Below are 26,891 nucleotides of genomic sequence, written 5' to 3' on the forward strand. Positions count from 1 at the left end.
ACCATGGATAGTTAATGTTATCATTACATTATTTGGTAATTGGGTTAACTTTGAAAAGTCCTTTTGTTAGGGTTTGCTGTATAGTACCCAGTATCTTGTAAATAGCTGTGCCACTGGTTGCCTCTGATCTACTTGGTCTAGGCTTTTGAGAGAGTCCGCATATCAAATACACAGCCTATATATTAAGAAGACTCAGTCTGTTTTAAAAACTTCGAGACATACAATTGATTTTTCCCTTCTCATATTAATTAACTAGTGATTTATATGACTACACTTTACTAGGAGTGTACATAAACACCATTCCCATCCCCAAAAGACTGTGCCCGAACCCTCCCCACCCCCCACCCCCCACTGGCCCAGGAATCCGCATGTCTACCCCTCACCACAGGGTTTTTACTTTGGTGCCCTACTTTCAATTTAGTCAGATCCTGCTTTTAGTTTCCCTTTCAGATCTTCTTTCTTAACTTCTGTTGATGAGTGGGATCATTCCATACTCATCTTTATCTTTCTGACTTAGCTCACTTAACATAATTCCTTTTAGCTCTGTCCAAGATGGGTCAGAGAAGGTGGGTTCACTGTTCTTGATAGCTGTATATATTATTTTATTTTAATTATTTTTAGAAAAATATTTTCTTTATTTTACATTATTTTCATGTGAAAGACAAAGAATGCAGGGCTAGCTTCATGGGAGACAGACCAGGAACTTGTGGCAGCGTGGTAATACAATTCTTTATTCGTGCTGATGCTCCAGAGTCAGGTGTGAACACAGCGGGTTAAGCCCCATGGCGCCAAATCACAATGGCCATCTACTGCTCTGCAAGCCAGCCCTTCTCCAGGCTGGGACGCAAAAAAGAAAAGAAATGAGAAGAGAGCAAAACCATGAACAGAAGTGGGCTTTATAGGGAAAAAACTGGAAGTGGCAAATCAGGGACTGAGAGGACTGGGAAAGGGGTGGAGAAAACAAAGAGCAGGAAGGTAGAAAGCTTCTGTAGTAATGGTTGCTAGGGTTTTAACTGGAGGGATTAATGGACCCTGCAGGCAGGGCGGGTCTCCTCGTAGAAAGAAATTAGATCAGGCAAAACAATGATTATGTAAATAGGCCATAGTGTCAGCAATGGAGGATGGAGCAGGTGGGCTGGCCGACAAAAGAAAAAGAAACAGAGGAGAAGAGAAAGACAGACAGACAGACAGACAACTAGGAAGAGAAAGTGAGAGACCTAGACCAGAGTAGTGGAACCTAGTGTCTCAGAGCTTTAAGTATGAGAGTCTTCTGGCATAGCCATTATACTGTCTTCCCTGTCCAGTGTTAGTTTAAACCTAATTATAAGTCTTCTCATCAAGTTAATCTCAGACTCATTCCAGTCTCTGACTCAGATTAAAAAGCTATTATAAATATGTAAATGGATAGTGAATCAATGAAAAGGAATAAAGAAAGACTGTACGGAAAATTCAAAGATTAATTGACGTTTCTTACTTTGAGAACATATTTTATGCAACATCATGTGCTGTATCTGTGCACATTTTCTAGTAAGTGTTGCTCTTTTCCCATCTGCTCTTAATGTGAGAATCACTTAAAAATGATTCTCAAAAGATGTTACCTAACTCCTAACTTTGTATTTATAAAATATTCAATGAAATACAGAATTCTAGCATTTACTCAGGAGATAAACAATTCAAAGTATACTTTATTATAGAAAGAGATAAAATAAATTGTGAAAAATCAGGACTGGTAAACAAGTAATAAGAATGTAAGGATATTTGAATTAAATGTAAGAATAAAATTGTCCAAATGCCCTATCCCCCACCCACCTTGACATTTATAATTTCATTTTAGAGGTAAATCCTATAAAAGAAGACCTTGACTAATAGAACTAAGAACAAGGAATAGTTGGTCAGTAACCATTACAATAATATTCTATGTCTCCACACTTAGAATATAATTTCCAGTCACTTAAATATTTTTCCTTTTTCCAAAGGAAAAAAGGTTCTAGGTTTCCTCAAATAAAATTATGTACAGTCAATTATAAACCAGAATTTAAACTAATCACTGATGAAAAGCTATACTAATGAAGAGCAATGATTCTATGAACTGAAAGTGTAAAAAAAAAAAAATTAGATTTTACAAATTATAAGTCCCAAACCTACAGAATGAATTTCTATAAAATCTAGAAAAACTAAAACAAAACAAACAAGCAGACTAAGAAAAAATTAAGAACTATGGGCCAGTGAGTAACTCACCTGCATAATGAGTTTACTTTGAAATGTGCACTATCTGGGTTTCACCCCAATTTCTATTTCACTGGAGGAAGCTTAGGTAATGTGATATCTTTCCTCTCTTTTTCTGTGTGTCTGAAAAAGTTGACCTGGAAGTCCTCTAGATGTCTAGGTAAACAAAAAGACAAACTGTTCTATTTCCTCACACAATCATTTGTTATGAAACTTGAATTTCTTCAGTCTAATTTAAAATAAAAATTCATGCTATTGCATATTACTGTACTTTTCCTTTGCATTGGGAAGGACTTCCATTTTTTAAAATAAATAAAGTGGCAAAAGAGGATAACTGTCAACTATGACCAAGTCAAGAATCTGTAATATCTCATCTATTTTATTAAATTTTCAAATTTTCAATTAAATAGTACACTTAAGTCTTGTCAAACTTTTAATACAATTTTATATTTTGCTTATGTTCTACTTTCACTTCCAAATCTTCAAATATACTTAAACTTTTTTTAATAAATAGCAGATTTTCTCTTTAGAGGGGAAAAACCAAGTTGTCAAATATATTTAAGATAAACCAAAAAGAAAACCTGTAATTGTGGCAAAATACCAAAGAAGCATTTCTGCTACCATTGCAGTAGCTTTTCTTCTAATGACATCAAAGCTGAGAACTGCTCATGGCAAACAGGCTGTATTTAAGAATTTTGGTATAAATTGCTTGCAGCTTTTAAACATAACATTGTTATTTAAGCAAAAAAAAAAGAGAGAGAGAGAACAAAGGAGAGGAAGGAAGAAGAAAAAGAGAAATAAAGAGACAGAGAAAGAAGAGAAGAGAGACAAGAGAAGAGAAGAGAAGAGAAGAGAAGAGAAGAGAAGAGAAGAGAAAAAAAAAAAAAGAGGAGAATTACATAGAGAGGTTACCCAGTAGAGAATTTGTTTTATCATATGAGTGACACTAGGTTTGATCTAGGTAACATATTGGGACTTACTGGATGGCACCAGGGGAGCACCAAGGATGGTGGAGCAGTGCTGGGTATATCCCACCCCCCCCATTTACTCTCTCTAAAAAATATTTTAAAAAATGGATTATTGATTGGCTTGGGAACACGTCAGTGTTATAAAACACTTGTGAAATCTTGGGCTTTGTTCCAGAACTAAAACAAAAAACAAACAGTAATCACAAATTGTCTTACTAACAGTGCGATACAGTTGTTGTCATTGATTGACATTTAATTATGCAATGACTAAAACTATAAGCAATAATTTTTACTATTTCGAATGACTGCTGATGTGAGCAATAATTGACTTCTTTTTAGTTGAATCATTAATTTGTACACATATTCTCATAATGACAATCTATGATTAGTTTAATAAAATTTAGATAAATTATATTTTTCTTATTTAATATTTTCCAAGTGCATTTGAAAAAATCCATTATTATTAGAAATTCAATATTTCATATACATTTTCAATATTCTAAAAAACAGTTTTTCAACTTAACTACTGAATACAAACATACTTGTCTTAGAACTGTGTATCCAACAGCTGAAAGATCTACAGCCTCAGGTCATGCTACCTTCCAGACACCAACCTATAGATGCTACTATGATTCCACTCTAACTTCTAGGGGCAGACAACTTTACTAATGTGACCTGAATCCTCTCACCTCCAGAGCTCTGGCCCACTAGGGAAAGATAGAAATAGACTAGGGGTATGGATTGACCTGCCAATGCCAATGTTCAGTGGAGAAGCAATTGCAGAAGCCAGAACTCCTACCTTCTGCACCCCAAAAACAACCTTGATCCATACTCCCAGGTGAGGGAGGGTGATAAGATGAAGATAAGAGGGCTCTGAACTTCAACTCCATCAACACCAAGAGAAAGAGAAGGAAAAGGAGAGGACATATGGAGGTAGTAAGTAATGCATCATAAGTGGCTTAGAGGGGAAGAAAGGATTGGATCAGGGAAAAAGAGGGGGGCAATTATATATAAATGTGGGCAGACAGTTGTAGAGAGGAAAGAACAGAAATCAGACTGCTGCTTTCAACACTGGAGAAACAAATATAGAGAGTTACTCACATGAGCAGAGATTCACAAACGGAAACCACAGCAGCAGACAGCACCAGCTTTAAAAAAAAAAAGTCTGAATATACAGATGACAAATTGCTAGAAGCTAAATGGAAACAAGTCTGAGAATTAAAAATTCCAGGGAATTCAGTCATAAGGAGAATCTTACAGGATAGTGAGATTTACTTCTAGTAAATACTATATGGCCTCATAATTATGTTCCTTGGTACTTACCCAAAGCATTTAAAGCACCTACCTACACTCACACAAATACCTGCTTGAGATATTAGTAGCAACTTTTTTCAAAATTGTCAAAACTTACAGACAACAAACTTACTCATTTATAGGTGATAGAGAAACAAACTGTAGTACATTAGACAATGGAATGTTGTTCAGTCTAGAAAAAAATGTTATCAAGACATAACCATGTGAATTAAAAAACGTGGAAAACCTTAAATGTGTTAATGTATGTTTCTAACTAAAAGAAAACAAACTGAAGGGTATATATTGTGCTATTCAGGCTATCTCCCATGTGATTCCAACTGTAAAGTGTTCTAAAAAGGAAAAGTGGTAAAGATAGTAAAGTGTATATGCTTACCAGGACTTGGGGTGCATAGAGGGAATGAACAGACAAAAATGGGGATTTAGTATATATATGTGACAGAGAGAGAGAGAGACCAGAGTATTATTCAATTCTGTCTTAGGGACTGAACCTGGGACTTTAGATCCTCAAACATGAAAGCCTTTGCATAACCATTAGACTACCTTCCCAGCCACACAGAGGATGTTTTAGGACAGTGAAAATACTCTGTATGATACTATAATGACTAATACATGTCATTCTATTTTGGGCTAAACCAGTAAAATGTACAACACAAAGAGCACACGTTAATACTATGGTTGTAAGAATCAATAATCTCAGTAAGAACACAGAATATTTCCTTATCTATAGATTCAAAGGCATAGATATTTACAGTACCTAGTTTATTGGAGAATACCAGTGGTATATTTAACAGTGTAACTGAATTTTCAAAAACGTTGTTTCACTTTTCCTCTTTTTTTTTTCTTTCTTGGAGAAAGTGTGGGTCATCACTGAACCAGGCTGACTTTTCCAGATAGAGATTGAAATAAACAGATGAAGAGAAAGATACCACAACATTGATGTTTCCTTTAGCATTTGGGGACTCAGCTATTTCACTATTCTGCCAAGTATGATAATGTAGGATAATGGGGAACAATCTAAGACTAAATAATCCCATTAGCAAACATCCACTGATGCACTTAAATTGCTGTGAAATGAATTGATTAATAAAAAAAAAAGTACATTATGTGGAATGTTATGGCAGTGGGTAAGTCATTCTATAATCATATTCATGATAATTTGGGGGAAAGCATTATATGAAAGGACAGTAAAATTATATCAACAGAGGTGACTTACAGTAAAAACAAAATGTTACCCTATCCACATGATCAGTAGCCTTAATAATCAACTTATCATCATATAGCAAACAGGTCTTAGGGAATGGTGACATATCAGAGGTTAAGTATTGATGTCTATTGCTGGGCAACTGCGAAATTAGCATTGGTTGTAATCAGATTGTCCTTGGTGAGTGGAAGTTCGTGTTGTTGAACTTATTTGAAGACCCCTTGCTGAGCCTACACATAAATAACACTGTTCTTACCACCATGGACACCTTTTTTTAAATGAGTATATTACAGAATGACTGGATTGATCAGTATAAGAAGATGGCAGATAATCTTAGAACTCATTCTAGCTACTTGATTAAAGACTTTCTCATATGTGACTCAAATGTCTTCATACTTTAGTCTGTTCAGAAAGATCTCTCGATGTATTTTTCCCCTTACATAACCTTATCAGCAATTTTCCAGTCATGTTCTTTCCAAGTTACCCACCACTTAAACAAATAATTTTGTTGTTCCTGATAGAGATTACCAGTAACAATGGAGAGAGGTATTTATTTGAGGTCTAGGCCCATCATGTCTGTTTGGGAATCTTAGGACTGCCAGAATAGGGCCCCAGCTGATGGGGTGGCCTGAGAGGAGTGACTAAAGAGTCATTATTAAAGTATGCCAGTCTCTTACCCTTATTCAGCTTTTGCAGTCTGTGCTTTGATAAGGCTTTGGGCCCCCATAGAATCTTTCCTTCAACTTGGATCAACAACAGTAGAGAATGTTCCATCCTCCAAAGGGAAGCTGGACAACATACTCTATGCTACACCTGAGGAAGATGGGTCCTGATATTGGGCAGCTTGGAATGTTCCTACTCATGACCACAGAATGTGAGCTCAGATCTAGAGGGATGCAGAAGAAATCATATAGGTTCTTAAGCTGAATATGGGCCCCAGATCAGATCAAATAGACGGGGTTCACAGTCAACAATATTTAAACGCCTTTCCCATATTTTGGAGCTGCTCTCTTCCTGTCAAGCTTTATGGTCCTTTTTCCAGCCATGACATCATCTCCCCAGTCAATAACTTGAATCTACTTTAGGTTCATGATTGGTCAACAATTTGTTTGGCTTTGTATGTTAACTCTCTTTTTAGCCGCCAGGTTCCAGATGCTAGCATGATGCCAACCAGACTTCCCTGGACAGACAACCCCACCAATATGTACTGGAGCTCTGATTCCCCAGAACCCTGTCCCACTAGGGAAAGAGAGAGGCAGACTGGGAGTATGGATTAAACTGTCAATACCCATGTTCACTGAGGAAGCAACTACAGAAGCCGGATTTTCCACCTTTTGCATCCCACAGTGACCTTGGGTCCATACTCCCAGAGTGCTAAAGAATAGGAAAGTTATCAAGGGAGGGGATGGAATACAGAGTTCTGGTGGTGGGAATTGTGTGGAGTTGTACCACTCTTATCCTATGGTTTGTCAGTATTTTCTTTTTATAAATAAAATAAAGAAAAAAAGAAAAAATAATAATTGACCATAACCCATGAATTAATATGTAGTCACACATCTTGCCATTTTTTTCTTCCAAGCAAAATAAACAATCAAATACACTGCTTGAATCTGCTCATTAGATGAATTTCCTGTCATACTGTTCTTCAGGCTTATGTGAGTCAGCTGTAATGCTAGAGACTGGGAGAGGAGGAGTGTCAGCAGTGGTGCACCAGGTAGAGCACACAGTTTACCTTGCATGAGGACCAAGCTTCAAGTCCTCAGTCTCCACCTGTAGAGGAGAAGCTTCCTAAGTGGTGAAGCAATGCTACAGGTCTCCCTCTCCCTCTCCCTCTCCCTCTCCCTCTCCCTCTCCCTCTCCCTCTCCCTCTCCCTCTCTCTCTTTCTCTCTCTCCAGGTTAGCTTCACCGGAAAGAGAGAGAGAGAGAGAGATGAGGAACTTGTGGCGGAGCGGGAATGCAATGCAACGCCTTTATTGATCAGAGACAACGCTTTTTATATCTTAGAAACCAGAAGAGACAAGTGGGAAAAGGAAATGGCTAGGAGAGGGGTTGGAGAAAAGAGCAAGAAGGTAGAAAGCTTCCATAGCAGCTGTTGCGAAGATTCTAACCAATGGGATTAACCAATACCCTGCAGGAAGGGCAGATTTCAGGCAAAACAATGATTATGTAAATAGACAACAGCATCAGAGATGCAACATGGAGCAGGGGTAGCTGGTTTAATGCCCGACACTCTCTCTCATCCTTTATTAAGAAATTGAACACATGTAATCATGGAGTTGTGCAGGAACACAGCTGCAGCAATAATTCTGGTGGGGATTCTACCATAAATCAGTATGTGAAAAGGAATTCTACCATAAATCAGTATGTGAAAGACATTTGCACATATAGAAAAAAATCAATAAGGAGTTTCAGACAGAGAAAAAATCAAGGCAATATAAAAACTAAGTATATAAACTAGGTAATTTCAGGAAAAAATACATCCTTTTAAGGCATTAGATTCTTTTTTTTAATATTTATTTATTCCCTTTTGTTTCCCTTGTTGTTTTATTGTTGTAGTTATTATTGTTGTTGTCGTTGTTGTATAGGACAGAGAGAAATGGAGAGAGGAGGGCAAGACGGGGGTGGGGGGGATAGACACCTGCAGACAGGCGGTTAAAGCCAGGATTCTTAGCCAGTTCTTGTGCTTTGCACCATGTGAGCTTAACCTGCTGTGCTACCACCCAACTCCTATTTTTTTTAAGGCATTAGATTCTTTCTTCTTCTTCTAGCGTTTGCCCTTCTTCCGTAGCCAGTCAACAGCGTCAGGTTGAGCCTGATGTCTGCTTGTTGCTGGCTTTGAAAGTGACTGGGATCCATGTGCATTCAGTTGGCTAGGAAGGATCGTCAGTTTCCCCAATAAATGGGTACTCACGGGATGCACCACGAGAAGGTCAATCCAATGCATCCCATTAGATTCTTAAGAAGCTATATATAAAGTAAAAAAAAATAACAATGATAGATCAGCTTTAATCTCATATTTAAAAATATATAAAATTAAATACTATTCAGTTTAAATAATAGTATTTATTTAATTGCTAGAGAGGCTAATTTATTTAAAAGCTCATAAAAATAATAACAATAGTCAGTTACCCATTTATAATATTTCATATTCTGAGTTTTTTTTTTTTCAAGTATGTGTCCTTGGTCTAAAATTCTTCTTGGAAAACATAGTACTAAAAATATTTTCTTGAGGGTTGTATTGTTATATGGAAAATTGGCAAATGTTATGCATGTAGAAACTATTGTATTTACTGTCAAATGTAAAATATTAAGTCCCTGAGTTGGGCGGTAGTGCAGCTGGTTAAGTGCAGGTGGTGCAAAGCACAAGGACCAACAGAAGGATCCCAGTTGGAGCCCTCGGCTCCCCACCTGCAAGTGGTGAAGCAGGTCTGCAGGTATCTATCTTTTTCTCCTCCTCTCTGTCTTCCCCTCCTCTCTCCACTTCTCTCTGTCCTATCCAACAAATGATATCAACAACAATAATAAAACTACAACAATATAAAAAAGCAAGGACAACAAAAGGGAAAAAAATAAATACAAAAAAACATTAATTCCCCAATAAAGAAATAAAAAACATTTTCTTGAATTATATTTCATAGTACACACACAAACACAAAAAATATCCTAGTAATTCTATTAAGTGTGTTGTGTTAAACTATTTATCTATAGCCAAATAACTGTCTTGTCTGAAATAACTACCTGTTTGATGTTCTAGTATTCATATAAGACTCAGATATTTCATAGCTATTAAAATGTTAAATTTCACCAGATCAGATAATTTGATGTTCCTAAATAGTAAAAACAAACTTTAGAAAATAAAATTCTACATGATTTGTAAAACTGAATAATAATGTTCTTTTGTCTTATTCATCATTTTCCCCCTATATGCCAGAAACTCATTCTGCAAGCTGATATTTTATTATTTTAATCTTGTTTTCAGCAAATTTCAAGAAACCAAATAAAATGATATTGAAGAAAATTTAAACTTACTGCCCTTCTTTCAGTTAACAGAATTGTCAAATAATCCACAATAGAATATTTATTATAAGCCAGCAGAATTTTAACAGAAAATTCAAAAGCTAGAGTTAATATTTTAGTTGGTATCAGAACTGGATATTTAAGAAATTGTGGTATATTTGACACAACTGAAAAATTAACAGTTTGAGTTTATAAAGGGCCCCCCAAATGTGGATATTGTTAAGAGATATTATGGAGTAATCCCACACTTGCAGACTAATTCATGCTATGAGAAGAAATTTACTAGGATTTAACTACAACAAAGAGAGACTGATGAGTTGCATGGAAAAACTTTTTGATAAACTATAGCTTAAAATCGTCACTAAAAAAGGCTGATGAAGCCTCCTTTTTTTGAAAACTATATGAAAAAAGTGGCTCTGATTTTATCTTTCAGTCTTAAAACCCATGTAGTGTTAAGACCTCAAATGGATGACTTTTCTTTTGTATTATTCCATTATTTCACAGGTTTGTGAAATTTCAGCTCTTTGGCTGCTTTCTGACTCTTGTCTTCTGTTAAGTCCCATAGGTATATTTTCATACCAGCCATTTGCCCACTTTAAAGTAAAGCAGTTTGGGAGTTGCCAACTCATCAAAAGCGGGGTCTAGTCCTGCATTAAGCTAATTACAAGCTGCAACTTCTTTCTTATGCATCTGAGAGTAACTCCTTGGCATCCAGCCAGCATCTCTGGGATTTGATTTTCAAGTGACATGACCAGTTACTCTAAAATGTTTACCTTCTGAATGCTGGAGATGGAATGTCCTCATCACAAAAGAGCAAATTGGATCAAAAGCCTCTACTCACATTAGCCAGCTTGGGCTTTGCCAATGGACTAAGTAAACTGATCTCTGGTTTCTCTGGACTCATGTTTTCTCAGTAATGATGCAGTGTCTGGTTCATTATGATTCACCCTGAGATGATGAAGTCATTATGTGCCTTGCTTTTCTTTTCACAGAGCATTGGTAAGCATTTTTTAAAGGAAATTTTATACAAATCTTTGAAATTTCTGGCAAGGAAATTAGACTGACATCTGGAAAAGAAGCAGCATTACTTATCTCCATCCAAAATGCTCCATGCCTATACTTTTTTTTTTCAATAATGCAAGTTACTCTTAGCCATGAGTCCATCTTGAACAAAGGTGTCTGAATAGTCTAAGGATTATCTTTTCTTTTTTAGAAAAAAAGAAATCCGTTTCTATTCCATTCCTACATTTCAGAGAGCTGCAGAGTGGTGTAGAGCTGTCACATGAATTAAATCAATAGCATTTACTGTTGGCAGGAAAATATAATCTGCACCAAATAAGTAGAAACATAAATACAGCCTCACAAGGAAGTTAGTCAATAAGTGCATTTCTTCTCCATCTGTTGCTGCTGAATTTGGCTACAGTTTCCCCCATATAGTGGTTTGTAGTTTCTGTCTTGTGATATGTTCTCCTTGGTAGAGGCTTTATGAGGTGGTTTCCTGAGCTGTTATAAGACTCTTTTCCACACTCGTTGAATGGATGCCTTGATTGATCCTAACAGCACCTTCGAAAATTCTGGTGGAAATCTTTTCTTAGTTGAGGTTTTTAGATATTGACTATATAACTAAATAAGGAGTTCCATATTTCAAAGTAGTATATTTGGAAGAATACCCAGAGTAAAGCAAACACTAATAGGCATAAAAAGCTACCATATGGAGGCTATAAGAAGTATAATGGAAAATGTCCAAATAAAGTAGTGGAACCTTCCAGTCAAAGGGTGTGAGGGGCAGCAGAAAATATGTTCTTTTTTATGTTTCTGCCAAAATTTAAGGACAATACAACCTATAGAGTAAACTCAGCAGATGCTGGAAAATGCAGAAAAGAACACGGGTACAGGCCAGCTTTATTTCAAGTGTTCTATGTATGTATTGATTCAATTGCCATTATATTCAATATTATTTGATGCTGATGTCTGATAAGATCACCTTAATCACTATGACTAGACTGAACTAAGCCATTACAAGAAAGTTTGAAATACTAAGAATCGTTTCCTAAAATAGATCAATATGAGTGCCAGGAAGACAACTCACTGGATAGACATATGACTAGACACGTAGGAGACCCACTTTGAAGCCCTGACACCATATGGGAAGTGCTATTGTATGGGTTTAGTGCTGTAGTTTCTCTCTCTCTCCCTCTCTCCTCTCCTTCTTCCCCTTCTGTCCACCCCTCTTTCTATCAATGAAAAATCATCCCAGAGTGGTGACATTTTGTATGTGCAATACCTTTAGTCTACCTGCATGTTAGCTATCTATCTCAGGCAAAAATTACTAAAGTTATTGGCCCCTTGGAACATACCTGAAATAGACTTCCTGATTCTTCCCACACAAATACCCCTAATTTCATCTGTTCATCTTACCTTTGCATTCTTGTTTATTAAACACTTAATTTTTCCTGCTTAATATCTTACTGCCATTCACCACCAAGTTGGAATATGATACTATGATGACATCTTGACTTCCGAGGGCAGACAATCTCACCAATGTGTCTAGGAAGCTCACCTCTCCAGTTCTCTGCCCCACTAAGGCAAGGATAGAAACAGGCTGGGGGTAGGGATCAGCCTGCTAACATCCATGTCCAGTGGAGAAGCAATTATGGAAGCTAGACCTTCCACTCTGTCCGTAAATAATTTTGGTCCAGGGGAGGCTGGTTGGGCATACATGTTACAATGTGAAAAGACCCAGGTTTGAGGTCTTGGTCCCCACCTGCAAGAGAAAGTGATGAAGCAGTGCTACAGGTGTCTGACTCCCCTCCTATCATGCCCTTTGCCCTCAATTTCTGGCTGTCTCTGTACAATAAATAAACAAATAAATATAATAAAAGAAGATAATTTTTGTCCATACTTCCAGGGGGCATAGAGAATAGGGAATCTTCCAATGGAGGAGACGGAGCATAGAACTCTGGTGGTAGGAACTGAATGGAATTGTACCCCTACTATCTTACAATCTTGTTAATAATTATTGAATCACTAATAAAAATAATCTATTAAGTGTCCCACACTCAATTACCTATTAATTGGTTTTAAATTCTTCTTAAATACTCGGATATATGTGCAACATATATGGGGGAATACCTCTTATTTGCTTCTTTAAAGCTTTTTTAAAAATAGATCTCTTCTTATAGGTGTTTTTGTTTCTTCTAGGTAAATACTCAGGTGAGAAATTGCTGGGTCATAAGGTAGGTCTCTTATTAGTGTTCTGAGAAATCTCTAGACTGTCGGACCAATTTACATTGCCACCAGGAGTGCAGAAGTGTTCCTTCATACCTCTCCCCATTTTCTTTAACATCTTTTGTTTCTGTCTTTTCTTTTTCTTTCCTTTCTTTCTTTCTTTCTTTCTTTCTTTCTTTCTTTCTTTCTTTCTTTCTTTCTTTCGCCTCCAGGGTTATTACTGGGACTCAGTGCCTACACTACAAATTCACTGCTCCTGGAGGCTATTTTTCCCATTTTGTTGCCCTTGTTGTAGTTATTATTGTTATTATTGTCATAACTATTGTTGTTATTATTGGATAGGGCAGAGAGAAATTGAGAGAGGAGGGGAAGACAGAGAGGAGGAGAGAAAGATAGATACCTGCAGACCTGCTTCACTACTTGCGAAGTGACCTCCTGCAGGCAGGGAGCAGGCAGGTAGCTGGGGGCTCCAACCATCATCCTTATGGTGGCCATTGCACTTACGCCTTATGAAAGAAGCCTAACCCGCTTCTTTCTTATATATGCCATTCTCACAGATGTAAAGTGATATCTGAATATTGCCTTTATTTGCATTTCTCTGACAATCAGTGGCTGAGTATTTTCTCATGTGTCTGTTGGCCCTCTGGATCTCTTCTTGCATAAAGTTTCTATTTCCTTGTTCCATTTACTATTGTCATTGTTTTGTTTGGTTCTGGTGCTAGGTTTACTCAGCTCTCTCTCCTTATTTTGGCTATAAGTGCTTTATCTGAAGCATGTTGTATAAAAATCTTCCATTCTACAGAGCATCTTTCTGTTTGAATGATGGTAGTATTTGCTGTGCAATAGCTTTTCAGTTTGCTGTAGCCCCACTGGTTTATTTTTGTTTTCTTTGTTGTTGGTCTTAGTCTTTGAAGACTCTTCTGAAGCATAGATTATGATGTTCTGCCAATGTTTTCTTCTATGTATTTGATTATTTCTTATCTACAGTCCTTGTCTTTGACCTACTTGGAGTTGACTTGTGTGCATGGTGATATGTGGTGGTTGAGTTTAATTCCATTGTAGGTTTCAACCCAACTTTCTCAACACCACTTATTGAAGAGACTCTGCTTTCTTCATTTATTATTTTGGGGCCCCTAGTAAAAAAATCAGTTCTCCATAGATTTGGGGGCTTATCTGGGCTCAATTCTCTTAAGTTTAGCATGACACTTTCCAAGCATTTACAGTAGTTATTTATAGAATTTCTATAGTCTGAAACTGACAAATTGCTTTGTAGGTTTTGTATCTCCGATATTATTATTTTTAATATTTTTATTGCCATCAGAATATTACTGGGTTTCATGCCTGCACCAGGACTCTATCACTCCAGGTGCACATTTTTTCTTTCATTTTTTCTTTATTTGATAAAACAGGGATGAAATGAGAGCACAGGAGGAGACAGAGAGGGTGAGATAAAGAGAAACACCTGCAGACCTGCATCACCACTTATGAAGGGGGGTGCAAAGGTTTGAACGAGGGTCCTTGTGAATGGTAATGTGTATTCTCAATCAAATATGCCCTAGGGCACCTTTCCTATGTTATTGTCAGACAGATAATATACACATAAATAAATTCTACTTGGGAGTCCGGCGGTAGCACAGCGGGTTAAACACACAGCACATGGCACAAAGCACAAGGACTGGCATAAGGATCCCGATTGGAGCCCCCGGCTCCCCACCTGTAGGGGAGTCACTTCACAGGTGGTGAAGCAGATCTGCAGGTGTCTATCTTTCTCTCCCTCTCTCTGACTTCCCCATCGCTCTCCATTTCTCTCTGTCCTATCCAAGAACACATCAATAACAACAATAATAACTACAACAACAGTAAAAAGACAACAAGGGCAAAAAAAAGGAAAATAAATAAAAAATAAAACATTTTAAAAATAAAAAAAATTCTACTTTATTACTCTGATACCATTTACCATCTATCTGTAAACGTGGGTAAACTATATATATTATGATAACTGGCATATTGAGACTCATTTTTACTGTTTTATTTTACATTCTTAGTGTGTTACTTTTTCTTATGGTTTAATTTTTGAACTACTTATTGTTGCTTTCCTTTTAATATAAATACTTTAGAATTTTATCATATATGTGTATATAATATGTGCATATATTTAACTCTTAATTTTCAAAGGTTATTTAGTATCTCAATCCATATCAAAAAAGACAAGGTACTTACAGTACTTAAATCTCATCTGTCCTTTCTTGGCTTATATGAAATTATTATGTAGGATTAAAAAAAAAATTTCTACTAATTTGTTTTAGATCATACTATTATCATCATGTATTGGCAGAATATATTTTAACTTTGGAAAGTAATTACATATTTTTCATCATGTTTCCTTTTTGCATCACAGGGAATTTTTCTTTTTTTCTTAAGTGTATCTAATATAAATTCCTTTATGGGAATAACCTATTGATGTAAAAATCTTTTCTTTAACTTTAAAACATATTTTATTTTATTTATTTATTTTATAAAGAGACAAAAAAAACTGAAAAGGAAAGGGAAGGACAGAGAGGGAGAAAGAGAGAAAGAGACCACAACATTAAAGCTTCCTAAAGTGTGGTGTGGAAGAGGCTAGAAACTGTGCTGTATTCATGCAAACAGTACACTATCCAAATGAGCTGTTTAACTGACTATACTGGTGCAAAATCTTAATGGAATGTTTATTTATTTTTATTCATTTGACTCACTGTGTTTAGTGTTGCTCTTTTTGTAAGTTGTCTTATTTCGATATATTTGTTTTTAGAACTGTCTCCAGTTTATTTAAGAACCCAACACACTAAAAGTATGCCTATTGATTGATCTGGATTCTCATTACTTTATTTGTGAAAGGTTCTTCATATATCTAAGCCACATGCTTCAGGACAATGTATTTTTAAGAGGTTTGGGGTGTGATAACTGGTGTAAGAAATGGGAGAATTGTTTTAAACCTGAAATACAACAAAAGAAAATTGCACACAGTAGATTGAGAATAAAGTCAAAGACTTTCTCAAAATTGATGACTATGAGGAAGAGAAATTTTCTAGATTATGGAACAGGGCCCAAGAGACAGAGCACCTCTGCACATGTAACCATAAGTTTTTTGGGGGGATATATACCTTAAAGCAAAAGTGCACAATATTTTGATCCAATGAATGCAGCAAGCAAGTTGAAGGACATAAAAAAAGACAACATGGAATGTTGCAGAAATTATGCCCATACAGGAAGCTTAAACCAAAAACCAAAATTATGGTGAAAAGAGAGGAGTTTATTACACAAGTGGACAGGAAAACTGAAAGTTTCTCTGCCCCAACAAAGGAACAGCAGAGGTTTAAATAGCATTTTTCAATAGGTTACATCATGGTTACATTTTCATTTCAAAGGAGCAGGACAAGGTGAAAGAACTTTCACAGGGATGTGTCAAAGATCAATGTGTCATTGAGATGCAAAACAACTAGGCAAAAGAGGATATGGTACCCCCCCTCCCCCCAGCAGCTTTCTTAACAGCTCTTATCTCAAGGGATGCCCCCTGGTGCTAGTCTGCTCAGCCAGTGCAGGTGGGGGGGCGCAGCAATTGCCTCCATTTGTCATCAGACAACAAGGAAATATGAGTGCAGATTATATTAAGGAATTATGCATCTATTTTTTGCTTCAGAAGTATTTAATCAAGTAGTGTCTACTTAGACATAGACATCCTCCTCACCTATTTCCTATTTCATTTTCCTCAATCACTCCAAGGCTAACCTAGTCAGATAAAGTAAGGACTACAAAAACTGGATAAGGGCAAGAAACCAGCATACTTTCATGATGGCTCTTTTGATTACTACCACAACACCTCATCTCTTGAGACCCTAGTTAGGGTATCCTAGTATTTCCACACAGACATGATTGGCCTAGACATCTAACAGATCCCTCTCTCCATTGTCACTGGTCATCTCCATCGGAAACAACATAATGGATACCTATGTGGGCCCCTACAGGACTTTGCCCTCAATGTGGATCAACAATGGTAGGGGATTGCCCCGTTTTCTGAAGGGAGGTTGGGTCAAAATACTCTACCACTCCAGGAAGATGGGTCTGGCAATAAGTGCAGCCTAGAACTTCCTAGATATGGCCACAGAATGCAAGCTCAGACCTACAGAGATGCAGAAGTTACACAGGCTTCTATGCTGAATATAGATCTCATATCAAAACGATGGGGTTTACAGTTAATGGTATTGATATCCTTTTCCCATATTTGGGAGCTGCTCTCTTCCCCGATCCAGTTTTCTCATCCTATTTCTGACCCTGACACCATCTCTCCAGACAATACCGTTGGTCTACTTGCATGTTAATTGTTAGACTCAGGCAAAAATTAGTAAAGTCATACGCCCCTTGGAATGTACCTAAAATAGACCTACTAGCTTTTTCCAAAATGGAGACCCTAAATCTCATCTTCTATATTCTTGCCTTTTGGTTACTCATTATTAAGCAGTTTTTTTCTTCTTTATATCTTAATGCTTTTTCAGCCACCAAGTTGCAGATGCTACCATGACACCAGCCTGACTTCACTGGACAGAAGACCTCACTAATGTCTCCTGGAACCCTGTCTCTCCACATACCTCTGCCCCACTAGAGAAAGATAGACACAGGTTGGGAGTTATGGATAGACCTGTCAATGCCCATGTTCAGTGGAGAATCAATTACAGAAGCCAGACCTTCCCACTGTCTGCACCCCATAATGACCCTTGGTCCATGCTTGCAGAGAGGTAAAATATAGGAAAGCTTTCAAGGGAGGGTCTGGAATACAGAACTCTGGTGGTGGGAATTGTAACCCTCTTACCTATGGCCTTGTCGATATATTTTATTTATAAATAAATTTTAAAAACACAGATTTCTATTAACAAAAGCTTGCAATCAGTAGTTTTTTAAAATTATAGTACCATTAATTTTTGAAGATTCTACTGGGGAACTAGACACACTAGTCAAGAGTGATTAAACAAAATCCTGGTTCTCCTAAAATACTGAGTTTAGGTGAGTTTGTATATTCAAACAATTGTTTCCATCTGGCATCAGCTCCTTGTTCCAGATTTGCTACATCTGTTCATCAACTTTGACCCAATGAGGGGATTTAAAAGCCACTCTACCATCTGGCATTCTTTCTAGCCTTTTTTTCCTCATACATGAAACTTTTGAGAATCCTGTACTTTAACAACAAACTGGGACTCTGAGTCTACCAATTTGGGGCTCAGCTCATTACTCAAAATGTTTCTCAAAGCTCAATCCTGCACATTCTATAACACAAATCATACAAATGAACATTCTGTCTACAATTAATAGGATTTAAATGAAGGAGTTTTGTTTTACTGGCCTTTTCACCCCTTCCATAAACTGTGACACTTAGTGTTGTTATGCAAAAATAGGTTTAATGAACTCATTACTGTATTTCCACTTCTGGAAATACTACTTCAGTTTTCCCTGTTGTTTCTTGTCTTCTGAGTCTCAAAATTATGTAGTGATTTCTATCCAGTAGCATAGGTTCTAACAACTCTAGAAATATCAGTGTGTGAAATGTGTAATCTGATGTTACATGAGCTTTTCCAGGTATATGTATTGTGGGTTATTCAAATATAGATACTTCACCTTCCGTTAATTCTTCCTTATTGAGTTGAATAGATTTGTATAAATAAATGCACATTTCTCTTTAAACTATTTTAAAGAGGGCACATTTGCCATAAATATAAATATTCATTAAGCCACAGATCTTTGTAACAACAGTAATAATAATGATAAAAATAATTACTTAGAACCAATTAAAACACGATTGGAGCGAGGAATTTTTTTAGTTAAAGACATTTAATTTAGTGATCTCAAAAAAAAAAAATTGTAATTGAGCAAATACTTTCAGAGTTTTTACAAGTCTCATTGGTCAAAGAAGGTGGGGATTTGGGTCTGGGGAGACAGAATTAAAAACCCACAAAAATAACTTAGCTAGAGCTAAGAAAAATCTACCTGGCTCCAAATATTTATAACTGGTACAATTTTGTATTGCCTATTAGGAGCAATATGTAATTGTCTCAGTGAACTACTATGAAGGTTTTATGAAGGTGAAAGAAAACCCTAATCTCTATCATATCCATATGAATTACTATTGTCAATTGTAAATATAAGGTTTCTCATACATCTGTTTTGCAATCCTTCTTCCAAAGATGACTAGCTGAGGAGTTATATGCCATGACAGCTCTAAACCAGCTGTCATGCTCAAAGAACACTTCCTGGAAAGAGCTTAGTGAAGAAACATGGAGATTGCCATTTTTGCAAATAAAATTGGAGGCACCAGATAATGTTCTTTTCCAGCAATTGAGCTGTCATGTATCCTCAGATTTAACACTAATCTAAAACGAAAAAAAAATTCTCTTCTTAATTTGCACCTGTTTATAAACATTTACCAAAAAACAACAACAAAATTTGAGTCAAATCAAAGTTTGCAATATGTGTATTATCTCAGTGGAAAAGATTGCACTATTTATAATTTCATTCATATATTACTAAAGTATGCTGTTATGAAATAGATAACAGGTTTTATAAGGAAATTGACATGTTTTTCTTTAAAACATTGTTTATTAATCTCTTATTCTTATCTCTTCCAATCATAAATATTTGGTAGGAACATTCACAAGTGTAGAACCTATAATAAAAATAGATATAAAATAGTAAAATGTATATTTAAAATATACCCAACAAAATACTTCATTTTTTTGAGTACAGAAAAACATTTAATTATTAAAAAACACATTTATTATTCAAGTGGAGTATTATCATATGGTTAAAACAACACAAGGCTTTGTCTAGGGTTAACCAAATGATAGGTTTATTCATAAAATTACCGTGAAAGTAAGCAAGAGGAAAAGTCTAGCTAAGAGGTATGTGGGAAACCAGAGTCCTTCAGCTAAATACCTGAGACACCAGATATGAAGAGGTCAGGAGGAAGATCAATCAGGAGCTATGCCAGTGAGGGAACGCCAAGAAACAGATGATCCAAAGAGCCCAGAGCTGCTTTAGGTCCTTGCTTATGTAAGTCTCTGGTACTCACAATCCCTTATGTTTATGTAAATTGTGGTTTGCCCCATAGTCAGGCTGACTGAGTAGCCATGTGTTAATTATACCCCCAAATCCTATTATCAACATCATATGCTATGTCAAACATTATATATTCAAGTTTTTATAATTCTTCTTATGCAATGTAATTTAAAAATATTTTAAATAGATGTTGCGAGTGAGGGCAGATCAAGACAGCAGAATATGAAGAAACTGTGTTTGCCTCCACAAACTAAGACAAATCACTTTGAAAGCTATGTGGACAGAATTTTCATAGTAAGGCACAAAGACAGTCCAATGGAGAGGAGAAGAGATGTGTTCACAAAAGGCAGAAACCCCTTCTGTGGAAATCTGCTAAAACTGGGAAGAGATTTCTAAAGTACAAAACGTTCCTGGAGGGTGATGGTGGGGGGAGGGAAACACATGTGCTAAACCGTTACAACTCAAATCATACAATCTTATACTTCAAATAATATTCTGGGGAAAACATACTGTAAGGTATATTTCATTGACGTCACTGGCAGATGCCATTTTGTCTTTTTCTCAGACTTGGTGGGAACAGCTGGTGGATGCCATATTTGATATCAGTTTCCTTAGTAATACACCTTAGAGGCAAATTTCCCAGGAGTGCCACCCTTATGTCCACCTAAACACTTACTCAACTCAAGACAGAGAGACATTTATTAAGGGTGCTTGCTCCATATATAACAGTCCTGTCCCCTCCAGCAAACATCTGACTGCTAACTGTACTCATACTTTTTTAATTTAGCAACTACACCACAGATACCTCAAAATATAGCTAGCTTGTAAGGGGTTCCCATCTGCCTGCTATACTCCTGTGCTCTTCTGAACTGAGCCAGACTCTCCTTCTTGCCATGACAGCTTTTGAGCTTCTTTGAGTCCAGTCTGTATTTATTTTCATGGATTGATGTCTCTGAGTCTTACAAAACAACCTCTTATCTGGTGCTGGGTGGTGGTACATGCAACTGACGCACAAGTTAAAAAAGCACATGTTGGGAGTTGGGCAGTAGCGCAGAGGGTTAAGCGCACATGGCACGAAGCGCAAGTACTGGTATAAGGATCCCAGTTCAAGCTCCCAGCTCCCCACCAGCAGGAGAGTTGCTTCACAGGTGGTAAAGCAGGTCTGCAGGTGTCTGTCTTCTCTCCCCCCTGTCTTCCCCTCCTCTCTCAATTTCTGTCCTAACAACGTTGTTTTATTGTCAATAACAATAAAAAGGCATCAAAAAGGAAAATAAATAAATATAAAAAAAAGAAAAAAATGCACACGTTATAATGCACAAAGACTGGGATTTAAGCCCCTAGTCCCTACCTGTAGAGGGAAAGCTTTGTGAGTAGTAGTGTTTCAGGTGTCACTCTGTCTCTCACACTCTATCACCCCCTTCCCTCTTAATTTCTGGCACTCTATTAAATAAATAAAGATACTAAACAAATAAACAAAATAACCTCTTATCTGGCTTTTGTTTAAGTGACTTAATTCTTTTTGTTTGTGGTGTCAGGGTCTTGTACCTGCATTATTTCACCTTTCTGGGTTGAAGTTTTTCTTCTTTTAATTTGAGACAGAGAGATAAAAAGAAAAAGAGAGGCACAACCAAATCTTCCCCTATGCAATGGAAAGGCATAAACCCTACCAGGTGAGCTATAAGGAACCCAACTCATGAATCCTTGAAGTTCACTTAGCATGACTAGAACAAAATATTTTTTTCACTACCTTAAGGCATAGCTGAACACTGCACTGGTAAAAACAAATAAAGTCAAACAACATACATGTATATACCCAAGTTGAAAAATCACTACATTTTTTCTTTTTAAAATATTTAATCTATTTATTTAATATGGACAGAAATATATTGAGAGGGAAGGGGAAGATTGAGAGGGAGAAAGTTTAAGAAACATTTGCAGCACTGCTTCCCCCCCACCTCCAGGTGGTGGTTAGAGTCTTGAACCAAGGTCCTTCTGCATTGTAACACCTGTGCTCAGCCCAGCATGCCATCCCTATGCCCTTAAAGGAAACTTACTATCATTTCCAGCATCTCAGCACTGTAGGAAATACTTTGGTTCATTAATTTAGTCCTTTTTACAGTTTTATAGACCTTCTCCCCTCCCAAAATATGTTAACAATTGTGTAATAATCAGTGAAGGGGAATACTTTTTAGTTTTTTCAGCACTTCTTTCTTTTATGTTTTCTTTTATTGATGATTTAATTCTTCTTCTAGCGTTTGCCCTTCTTCCGTAGCCAGTCAACAGCGTCAGGTCGAGCCTGATGTAAAGTTTCGAGACCTCCTTTGAATCTGGAGAGGTGGCAGTCGTCGACTATGTGGGTCATAGTCTGTCTGTAGCTGCAGGGGCAGTTCGGGTCGTCTCTGGCTCCTCAGAGATAGAACATAGCGGCGCACCAGCCATGGCCTGTTCTATAGCGATTGAGGAGGGCCCAATCATAATGTGCTAGGTCAAAGCCGGGTTGACACTTGCAGGGGTCTGTGATGAGGTGTTTGTTCTTTACCTCAGCTGACTGCCAACTCTGTTTCCAAGAGTCTGGAACAGAGAAGATCAGTGTAGGCGTAGGGGACCAGATTGGGTGACGAGATGTCAAGCGTTGGACAGGGTGGGCGAAGATATCCACGTATATTGGCAGGTCCGGTGGAGCGTAGACGTGGGAAATGAACTTAGATGATGCCGCATCCCAACGAGTATCTGGCGGGGCGATGTTGCTAAGAACTGGCAGCCATGGAACCGGGGTGGAACAGATGGTTCCAGAAATTATCCTCATGGAGGAATATAATTTGGAATCGACCAAGTGGACATGGGGGCTACGGAACCATACTGGGGCACAGTATTCTGCAGTGGAATAGCATAATGCCAGAGAGGATGATCGTAGTGTGGAAGCGCTCGCGCCCCATGAGGAGCTGGCCAGTCTAGCAATGATGTTATTCCTTGCGCCCACCTTTGCTGCAGTTTTTATGAGATGTTCGTGAAATGACAGAGTGCGATCGAGAGTAATGCCAAGATAGACTGGCTGGGCTTCATGCCGGATTCTCGTATTGCCAAGCTGCACATTAAGCTCACGTGAGGCCAAGGCATGGTGTAGATGGAAAACAGATGATACCATTTTTTGCAGTGCTAGGGATTAGTCGCCATTTTTTACAGTAATCAGATATCAGAGACATGTCTTTCGTGAGTGTTTCCTCGAGGATGTCGAACTTTGATGCCTGAGTTGCACAGCAGATGTCATTGGCATAGATAAACTTCCTTGAAGAAGTTTCTGGGAGGTCATTGATGTAAATATTAAATAGCGTAGGAGCCAGAACAGAGCCCTGGGGGAGGCCACTTGAGACAAGTCTCCATCTGCTAGACTTGTCACCCAGATGCACCCGGAATCTTCTGTTTTGGAGAAGAAACGATATAGTGTTGACCACCCATGGAGGCAGGCATCTTGAGATCTTGACTAGGAGACCATGGTGCCAAACCGTGTCATAGGCTGCTGTGAGATCAACAAAGACAGCACCCGTCTTTAAATTCTTCTGGAATCCATTGTTCACAGGTAGATCTTCCTGGGTGGAAACCAGCTTGGGTGGGTGATAGGAATTTCTCTGTAAGATGAGAAATACGTGACAGAAGCAGCCTCTCAAGGAGTTTGTAACACACGGAGAGGAGAGAAATTGGTCTACAGCTGGCGGCCAGTGTTGGGTCTTTCTTTGGTTTCAAAACCTCTATAATCTTTGCACGACGCCAAACTTTGGGCATAGACTCAGATTCCAAGATGTGGGACAGGAATGCAGCGAGCCACTTCTTTGCCGCGGGACCCAGGTTAAGAGTGAGTTCTGGGGTGATGTTATCATAGCCAGCAGCTGTTCCCGGTTTAACCCTCTTCAAAGCGTCTTCCAGTTCAGACAGTGTAAAGGGAGAGAGTTTTGGAGATGGACAAGATAACCGGAAGTGGGATGACCACTCGTGGGAAATTTCTCTTTTCCAAACTGGGTCGACCTTAGCACATCCAACTTGAGTTAGGTGACTGGCAACTAAGTTTGGAGATACGGGAGGATGGAAGACGGGAGGGGGTTGGCTACCGGCACCCAGTCTGTGAAGAAGCTTCCAGGCCTTCCTACTTGAGTGGGTGAAGTTCAAACTTTCCATGAGTTGTTGCTAGCGGGCTTGGCGTGCTGCATCCAGGGAGGCAATGAGATGATTTAATAATGATCAACAAAATTACAGGACAAAAGGGGTACTATTCCATACAATTGCCACCACCAGAGTTCCGCATCTGATGCTACGTATTTTTAATCTATATATTTTATATATGATTGTGTTATTTATTCCTTCTTCATTGCTATCAGACTTAATTCTTTAGACTAAAGAACTTTTTTTAGAATGTCCTGAAGTCATACTCTGTTGAACACAAATTCTTTCAATATTTTATCATTTTATCGGTGGGGGTGGTTGTTAACAGATTACAGTAGAGTTGTGGATGTATGGGTAAACTTTCTCATCTCTCCATGATAAATCTCTGTGACACACTCTCATCCCTCACCTTAGGTCCTTGCATTGTGAAATACATAGTTAGGAACATCTCACTAAAATACAATGAGCTGTATATAAAAGCACACTGCTAAATGGAGACCTCCAAATGTTCATCTGCAATATCCTTGCCCTTAGGTTCATGATTAGTCAAACAATTTGTTCTGCTTTATATCTTTTCCTTTTTTTCAGCCACCAGGTTCCAGATGCTACCATGATGTTAGCCTGACTTCTCGGGGCAGATGACCCCACCAATGTATCCTGGAGCCCTGCCTCCCCAGAGCCCTGTCCCACTAGGGGAAGAAAGAGACAGGCTGGGAGTATGGATCAAGCTGCTAATGCCTATTTTTAGTGGAAAAGCAATTACAGAAGCCAGACCTTCCACCTTCTGCATCCCATGATCATGGATCTATACTCCCAGAGCAATAAAGAATAGGGAAATGTCTGGTGGTGCGGACTGTGTGGAATTGTACCCTCTTATCTTATAGTCTTGTTAATATTCCCATTTTATAGATTACAAAAAAAACACACTGCTAATACTAATTTAACAGGAAAGTAATTCATTAGAAGTTTACCAAATCACACTTCATCAGTACTCAAATAATCCTGTAATATATATTGAGTGCTTAATATAAACAAATTGTTGAGAAATGTTGGAGAATGGGGCCCACTGTCCTGGGAAATCCAGACCATTGTTTCCATGAGATCCAAACAGGTTGACCCCTAACTCTCCCTTCAGGTCGAGAGGAGGGTAGGTCTCCTGTTTTCCAAACTAATGATGGATGGCTTCTCTGGAATGGAGGCTACCTTTCTGCACATGCCTCTCCTCTCCCCTTAAAACAAAGACCATGTATTACTGTACATGGTGTTGACCTAACTTGAAAGTCACCACATAAGTTCTAGTGCTCGATTGCCCCTTCCTCCTCCCCCTACTCTGAAGTGCCTGTTATTTATCCTGAAGTGCCTATAATTTACCCCCAGGGAACTATGCATTGTGAAGTTTATGATCAAACCTTGTATGGTAATTCTTCATTTGTGATCAAATAGTTTGTAGGTCAACATGCAGCTATGCATTGTGTTGCTCTGTGCTTGGATTAATGATTACCTTAACCTTCTACCTGGGCAATGGGTATATGTACTTGCTTTCTCTCCCAAATAAATGAATTGACCTCTGAGGCTTTCTAGAGCTGACTGTCCTGTCTCTCTGCACTTCACCCTCAACACGCTGAGCTACCCTGGATCCCGGGGGGGGGGCTATTTTGACTTTCGTTTCCCAATGGCCGTGGGGGGGGGGGCACGAGGACCCAGAGTGGCCTGCAGAGGACCAGAGGGATTTCACAGATGTTGTGCACCAGACCCAGAAGTTCCTATTTCAATTCCTAGCACCACTATATGCCAGAGATGAGCAGGGATACAGTCTCAGTCTCTCTCTCTCTCTCATGTTAAAACACAGAACTTTTTATAAATAAACTAAAATATTGAATATATGAGTGACTTAAGAAAGCATAGTTTTCTTTATGGCACTGCTGGGACTCCTCTATGGTAAGATGACATATCATTTATTTATTTACTGAAGGGGTTCATGATTCACAGTACAATTATTAACACATGAGTATGATTTCATTATGGTCCAGCCCTCCTCCCAATTTTCTTCTGTTCCTCCATCCTTCTCTGTCGGATTTGTTAAGCCAGCTCTCCCTGCTCCACCCTGCATTCCTGATACTATGGCCTATCTACATAATCATTGTTTTGTCTGAAAGATCCCCACCCATTCCATTCCTTTGATCTATCTTTCAAGACCCTCCCTGCCTTCAGGGTATCATTAATCCCACCAGTTAAAACCTCACAACAGTTGCTAAGGAAGTTTCTACCTTCCCAGTGCCCTTTTGTCTTTCTCCACCCCTTTCCTAGCCATTTCCATTTCTGACTTGTCACTTCTGGGTCTGGCCTTTAAAAGTGTTGCTCTCTGATCAATAAAGACATCACATTGCCACTCTGCCACAAGTTCGAGTCATCTCTCCCATGTCGCTGAGTGAGTAGCAGCCCAGGGTGGCTCCAGTTGAGTTCTCTCCAACCCAGAGAGTATGTGCCCAGGGAAGAGGAACCCCCACACTAGTCCAGTACTCCTCCTTCCCCAGAGTCCTCAAGTAGCCTAAGACAGAGATGGAGACAGAATGGAAAGACACCAAGAACTGAAGCTTCCTAGTGTGATGAAAATTAGAGTAGAACCTGCTATCATAATAAACTACCCACGCAAGCTATTTTACATACAGGCCAAGAAAGCATTTTTAGAAAACCTAAC

The sequence above is a fragment of the Erinaceus europaeus genome, chromosome 8 (assembly GCF_950295315.1).
Source record: "Erinaceus europaeus chromosome 8, mEriEur2.1, whole genome shotgun sequence".
Taxonomy (NCBI): domain Eukaryota; kingdom Metazoa; phylum Chordata; class Mammalia; order Eulipotyphla; family Erinaceidae; genus Erinaceus; species Erinaceus europaeus.